At 39.4% G+C, this 7,349-nt stretch overlaps 1 pseudogene; it reads right to left on the reverse strand.

Annotated features, from left to right (window-relative positions):
* Positions 1–2,237: 2,237 nt before the first annotated feature.
* LOC113838149 lies at positions 2,238–3,107 on the reverse strand (annotated as a pseudogene).
* Positions 3,108–7,349: the final 4,242 nt, after the last annotated feature.

A 7,349-nucleotide genomic window follows, 5' to 3' on the forward strand; every position in this document is an offset into this window, starting at 1 on the left:
ATGTAGGCTGCCCCCAGATTAAAAACAGATCTTAATTTTTTTTGATTTTTTTCTGTACTTTCAAGGAAGGTGTTTTCTGTGTAGGCATGGAACTAATTTGTTGACCACACAGGGCTGAAACTCAGAAAAATCCAAATTCTTCTGCCTCCTGAGTGCTGGGTTTAGAGGTGTGCAGCAGCCATCAAGCATCTGAAGGTGGCTATCACCTCAATTGATCCAAGTTAAATTAGTCTTTAATTTCAAATTCTATTGAAAAGTCCCACAAAGGTATACCCAACCAACTCTTTGAGTTTTATTTATGCCATGAGGTAGTCAGTTTGCCTACCAAGAATAGCCATCGGAACAGCCTAGGCAGAAGAATTGAGCAAGATTTATTTCCTGAAGGATGGAAGGGGTACCTGGGAATTATTTCTAAAACAACACATTTGCTAAGCCAAAAAATTATGTGGATTTTACTTAGGGAGTGTAGATACATTCATGTGGTATTCTCCTTATTCCTAAGCAGACTCAGATAACAAATCCATTTCTAAATATGATTAGATTGTACAATAAGAGATATTTAGGGACATTTTTACTACAAAGCCATTCAGAAGAAACTCCAAACTCCAAAAAGTTGTGTTCTGACCTCCTCACATCTTCTGTTTATCCTTATGCTAAGAAACATAGAAATATAAACACAGAACATCACACACACACACACACACACACACACACACACACACACACACACAGGAGATAGGTAGAAGTAATAAAGATTTAACAAATATAAATAACACCAAATATCTGCTCATCGTTCAAAAGGGGTCTCACTTATCAGAAACACAGGAAAATTCTTATTCTCAGTGAAGGGATATTAGAAGCCTTAGGACACTATTAGGATTCTTTCTTGTGATTTGTTTGTAGGGCGGGATTGGGACTGTTATGAAGCCATGGTTGGACTACCTTGACCACAGATTGTGAGAGATTCTATTAAATCTACTTTTTAGATACATGGAGAGATATTCTCTACCAAGCTGTTCATGTAGAGAACCTTAAATAATGCAGCTGTGTTTTTGTACCTGCCCTTAGATGAAGATGTGGTGTCTAACAATGGAGTTCATTAACATATTCTTCCTTCCTCCATTGTCCTCTAAGTATTCAAATTTGCTTGAACACTACTTTTTTTGTTGTTAGTCATTTGCCTAGAATTTGCACTTAATTTCAGGAAAAAACTGAAAGCAATGGAGCCATCTTCCAGCCTTCTTAAAGGGGGGGAGACCTATGTTTTACTTGGGATCTGGTTCATTCTTTTCTTTCTTGGTTGTGTGAAGTCCCTATGACAACCAGAAAGAATCTTCAGTTCATCTGATCTCAGTGTGAAACCTCAGAAAAAACATCTCCTTTCTGTCCTTAATTTTCTCTTTATTTTGAACATTCTGGGCATTCTTCCTCTTGTGGGGCAGGGAGTCACTCTACTCACCTACTATGGTGGTTTGTACAAGCTAGCTAGTCATTTTATTTTTATGGTGGAAGCTTCATTATAACCAATGGCTTCCATATACCCAAAGAGTCTGGAATGTTATGGTAGAGATTCCACCCCATCTTCCTCCAAAACTTGCATATCAGAAATCAAAATAATAACAAATATTGATGCTTCCCACATAGATATTCATGACCACTCCCACAGTGTACTTAAACAGTCCCCCTTAGATAAGACTCAAGTTTTTTTGTCTCCCTTTCCAATATTCTCTATGGCATACTGAAAGGCCATCCAGGAGTGTTGTATCCATTCAACATGAGATTTTTCTTTTTTTTCTTCCATTTAAAAGAATTTATTTCTTGTAATGTTGCTCTGTTTTGATTGTGTGTCTTTTGTTCAGTTATGAGAACAGATTTTATAGGATAGTAGATTATTGGCTAGCTTAGTGGATGGAATAGAAAAAAGTTAAATGTAAAACACCAGGGAACATACATTCAGAGCTAGATAAGTTTGTTCTAAATGTCTAATCCATTAAACACAATCTCCTCAAAATGCACAAAGAGTCTAGTAAATGACAAACAGGGTTTCTTCATTCAAATAAATAGACAGATGGACTAACCTAGCAACTAGCTGAAGTACAAAAAAGAAATACCAATTAGAAAACCCAGGTTTATGATAAATTACTTGCATTTAAATGTTATCCTTCTGGTTGCAAGTTGACACAGATCCTAAATTCTTCCCCAACTTAGTAGGCACAAAGGAATTTTGGGGAGGAGACTCACTTTATGATCTTGCTTTCAAATTGCTTAGCACTTCTCCATTTGTGGATACACTTGAGGCAGTAGGTGTGGTTGCAGTTGGACAGGATCCCAAATGGGGCTCACTGGGGTTGGTTTTCTCATAGATCACCTCCATGCAGATCCCATATACCAAGTCCTTGTTGTACTGCACATCTAAAGAGAGCTCCATGTCCTTCTCATGGGCCTCAATGCAAGAGTTTATATGTTGAGACCTCCGAGTAGTATCATTTGGGGGATGGTCCTGCAATCCACAGATGTCAAGGGAGTCTCCTTGCAGATACACACAGTATTCCCCATAGTGACACTCTCCCACTGCAGTATGGGGGCAGTACTGCTGCTGTGTCTCCACTGCAGCTGACTCCTTCTCTGACTTTTCTGTGGTCACTGGGCCCTGCAGGGTACTTTAGCAGTGGCTTGCTGTGTTCTTATATGCAACGGTCTCCATAAACCCCAAACCCTCTTTGAAAATCCTTGCACACTTCACCATATGGACTGTTTTATAGTTCATGGGAATATGGACATTCATCTCCTTCCTTACAAACCCTATGCATAAAATATCTGCAGGTGACTTGTTTCTTCCAGCCACTGCTACTGCTGCTGCTGCTCACTCCCCCTCCAACCATCCCAGTAGCCAGGGCAGCAACTGTAGAGATCCAGTGAGGGAGGCCACTGTTGTCATCACTTCTCCTGATCCTGATGTTGTGCCTGTTGTTCCAGGAGGCAAAGCCTCCACCATTACTGTTTATCCCACACAGCAATGACACCTGAACTTCAAGGGTCACACAGTTGTGGTCCGGCTGAGACTGAGAAGACAGAGGGGGGAGGGAAAGGGAGGAAGAAAGCCTCATCTCTCACGTGAGCTTTTTCTAATTCATCTTGATTTGGTCTGACTTGCATTGCTGCATGTCCTGGCAGGCTTATTGGGGTGCAGAAACTGTTCAATTATACCCAGGAGGACAAGGGGAAGTTGCTGTGGAGATCAGGAAGATAGCAGGGTCTGCAGTCTGAGCCAGGGTCCAGTACTATTGAAATGCACATCATTGCAGATCTAGAAAAGATTCTTTTCTTGTGTGGGAGGCATGGCCAGGAACCACAATACTGTGTCTTTAAACACACTCCAACCCCGTGGGAGGTGCTCTTGTCACTCAAGTTTCACTATCCAATCAGGCCCTCATGTGACCTGCCAGTCAGAAGAGATGCAGAGATATTCCTATCACCAGGCTTCAGGCTTGACTTTGAAGAGGAAACAGCAGTTTTGTGTGCTGTGGTGCAGTTGATGCTGCCGGGAACTGAGCTGAGAGCTTCAGTGTTCTGGGAAACCACAACATTGTAAACTAGAGGATGCTGTCGGCAGATGGGGAGGAGAAGTTGGTGACGTGTGGAAGACAGTTTGATGGGTCCTCCCTGTATCTGGGTGGAGAGTGTGGCCATATTCCCTGTCTTGTAGAGTCCCGTGTGGTCCATGTAAAATCTTCACCCTATGGGAATGTCTCTCAATAACTTTGCTCTGTGTATTTAATCTGATCAGAGCATTGTTATCAGGGATCTGGGTGTAGGATCATGTTTCTAGTAAACTTCAACATTCTTGATGAATATATGGAAAACAGCTTACCTAACTCAGAGAGGCCTAGTTTTTCCAGTGCCTCGTTGACATTCAACACTCTGCATTTAACATTCACATGTAATATACATATATCATTAATTGTGTGCAGGTTGTCCAGAGGCATCTCATGTGTTTAGTAGAAGTCCGCTATTATTCATTAATGTATGAGAATAGTATTGATGATAAAAAGCAGTTACTAGTGTTTAGGATATAGTCTGTCTCCCAAAATAGAATTGCTCTAAGGGAGGACTGTCTCTGAAACACCCCAAAGATAAGTGTATGCTAACCAGCCTTGTTTGGCTGCTAGGGTACACATTTTTCACTAGGATTGTCCAGGCATTTGGCCCCAAACCATTACAAAGAAGCCCTTCCTGATTTAAAACAAGCCATTAGGCCACTGCCATATCAGAGAACAGGCCTCTGACAAGCTGATCAAGGAGGCATTACAGTTTCACAACAAAACTTAAATTCTAGTGTCATGAAATCTGTTTTTTTTTCTTGAGAAAAAACTTGACAGTTGGGCAATATGAGAGCAAGTGACAATTATTTGAATTAAAACACAGTTGTGTTAAGAACTTACCTCTTTATGCAAAGCTCTCATTTGAGCCCTCAGGATGGGAGGACTTAGTAACAGCCTGGGACTTGGGCTTGGAAACTTTCCTGAGGGCCTTATGTATTGACAATGAAATGGAGCTCCTTCTATAAAACCTGCAATATGTTTGGGAGATCTGGGTTCAGGGTCTTTTGGAAGGGTTGCTGGACATCCTTAGATTCCAAACTCTTCCTACCATATGGAGCTATTGCTATCTGTTCTTGGGTCACTGTGTCTTTAGTCAATAATATTCTTGAGAAAGTGTTTCTCTTGTGTGGCATTGTTTGACTCTTCTCATCCTTAATTTTTTCCATTTGTATGATAGGTTTTGATGACTTCATATAATTCTCCCTTTTCCTTCCATCCTCCCACACCATTTATGCATTGTACAAGATGCTATTCTGTTCAAGATGGTTAGGTATTCTGGGAAATATCTGCAATACCATCCTAACCTAGCATTTATCTTTTTCTACCTTATACTTGTCCTATTTTTCATATCCCCTATGACCTTCACCTCAGGAATCTGTCTCTGAGGAAGTATCTGTTGTTTCAGGTCAATGGTGTATTTAAGAATTTATTTTAGGAATGACCGTGTTTTGTGATTGTATTTTACTTAACTGCTAGAATCCATTTCTAAGGACTGGTATTTTCTGTTTTATGGTGTTCATCTTTAGAGAAAATGTATCAGAAACATTTATAGTGCTGTAATATAAGATTCTAGTCTTTGGAACACATATACATAAAGTCTGTTAGAACTTTTCAAAATAATTTTTGAGATTATAATTGCAACATATTCACATTGTCTTTCTGCCTCCAAGCTCCATCAAAACTACATTGTTTTCTAATTTGTGTCCTGTTTTTCTTTAACAAATGTACACAGTAACACCAGTTAGTGTGTGAAGGTGACATGTCTTTGGTTGAACAAATTCCCAGCTCTGAGGCAATGGGTTTGCTGCAATGGTCATTGAGTGTGTAATGGATAAGGAACACAAAGGACCCTGTGTTTTAGATGAGGAACAGGAGGTGCTATGCAAGAGAGGAGGAATGTCTACTAAAATACAAACTTTCTAGACTTGGGCTCCGTCTACTGTGCTAGAAGGTCAGAGCTGGAAGTACTGTTCTGTCTGGGACAGTAAAGTTTATTCCAGCCTGTCAAGAGTTGCCAGTGAAATCTCTTTGGCTTTCATCCTTGTGCTTTCAAAACCTAAGCTACTTCCCTTAAAATTATTCCAATCAACACAGCTGTCTGAATACACCATATTGTCTAAGCCTTAAAGTGACTTAAAATCTCAGGGTCTCCTCACAATCTCGATGTCATCTATAGTCACCGCCATTCCCAGCTCCAAACTGAATGTTTTGCAGGCACCAGGGAAGCAGAATATGAACCCATTCATACAAGTCAGACTTCATGCCTGCAAGTTCCTATTCTCTCCTCACAGGAGGTATAAGGTCAAGCAGGTGTACATATGACATGTGAGCTTATGATAACCTATTCATGCCTATTTACCACATGGGAAACAAATTCACCCTTGATGTTTATAGGTATGTATCGTCATTTTCTATGATGATAGTTTATTTTGTACTTTTCCTTCATTTTGTGAAGACTTGGACTTGGAAATTTCCATAAGGACCAAGTCTAAGTTAGTTTGTGATGCAATCGATAATATATTTATTCTGAGGCATCAGGCCTGAGATAGAGAGGAAGTTAGATCAGCCAATCACAATTACTGCTATGAATGACATATTTATGTGAATGAATAGAACACTGACTTCTCTTCCACAAGGACAGATTTTGGTTCCCAGTACCTACATCTCTACGACATAAAAGAAAAACACTCTTTTTAATACACACATGACGAATTTAATGTTTCTGATAGATTCTTCTATTCAGCAGTTTAACATTAACATTGATAATTATGTTGAGAAAGCAATACATTTTGGAGGTATATAAGCTACAATTGAAGTTGTACTCAAGCAGCAGATGAATGAGAATCATGAGTTCAAATTATACCACATCATATCTGACATCCAAGCCATGATGAATAATAAACAAGAAAATCTGAAGGGTGTTTGTTAAAACATAAAAACATAACCAGGAACAACAAACCACCACACTTTCAGAGAAATTCTTCTTTGAAAAGTATGATCACACACTGTCTGATATTAAAAAAACAATTGACCACGTAGATGATGGGGGTAACACTCTATATATTGCAACAGCAAAATAACTATAACTAAGTATAAGTACAAAATGAACAAAAGCCACCGAAGGAGAAAACAAAATAAACTTCACATATGTAGCACTTTTTGGCATACATCTCAAATATTTCAAAATAGAACCCAGAATTCAGTGTCCTCCAAAATCAGTTCCCACTCTCTGCCTCATTCCATAGCTTAAGATATGAGTTCTTAAACACCTGCTTTAGGTGCCATGCAAATTTTCATGACGCTCCTGTATCCCTCTGGAAACAAGGGCCAAATTAAATCATTTATAAGGTGGCATAGATATTATAACACACAGAAAAGAAATAATACAAATGCCATAATTTTTAAACCTGCATTCGTTTGCATACACATAAATCTAAAAGTGATACACTGCCATTTAAAATCAATGTTCAACTCTTACAACAGTGAAGGAAAGGTACAATAACTGTCATAAGTGTGGCTATACCTTTATCCATGAAGGGAAGATATCCTGGTTACATGAATCTCTGAAGAGAAAGGTATCCTGACAGTTGGGAAGCCATGGTATTCCTGAATCTTTGGAGGGAACGTATCCTGGATAGGTAAGTCTCTGAAAAAAATCTGAACTGTCATAAGTCAATCTATACCTACAGCTGTGAAGGGAGGATGGCCTGGATACTTGCCGCTCTGAAGACAAAGGTATTCTGACTG

The sequence above is a fragment of the Cricetulus griseus genome, unplaced genomic scaffold, assembly GCF_003668045.3.
Source record: "Cricetulus griseus strain 17A/GY unplaced genomic scaffold, alternate assembly CriGri-PICRH-1.0 unplaced_scaffold_592, whole genome shotgun sequence".
NCBI classification, from domain to species: Eukaryota; Metazoa; Chordata; class Mammalia; order Rodentia; family Cricetidae; genus Cricetulus; species Cricetulus griseus.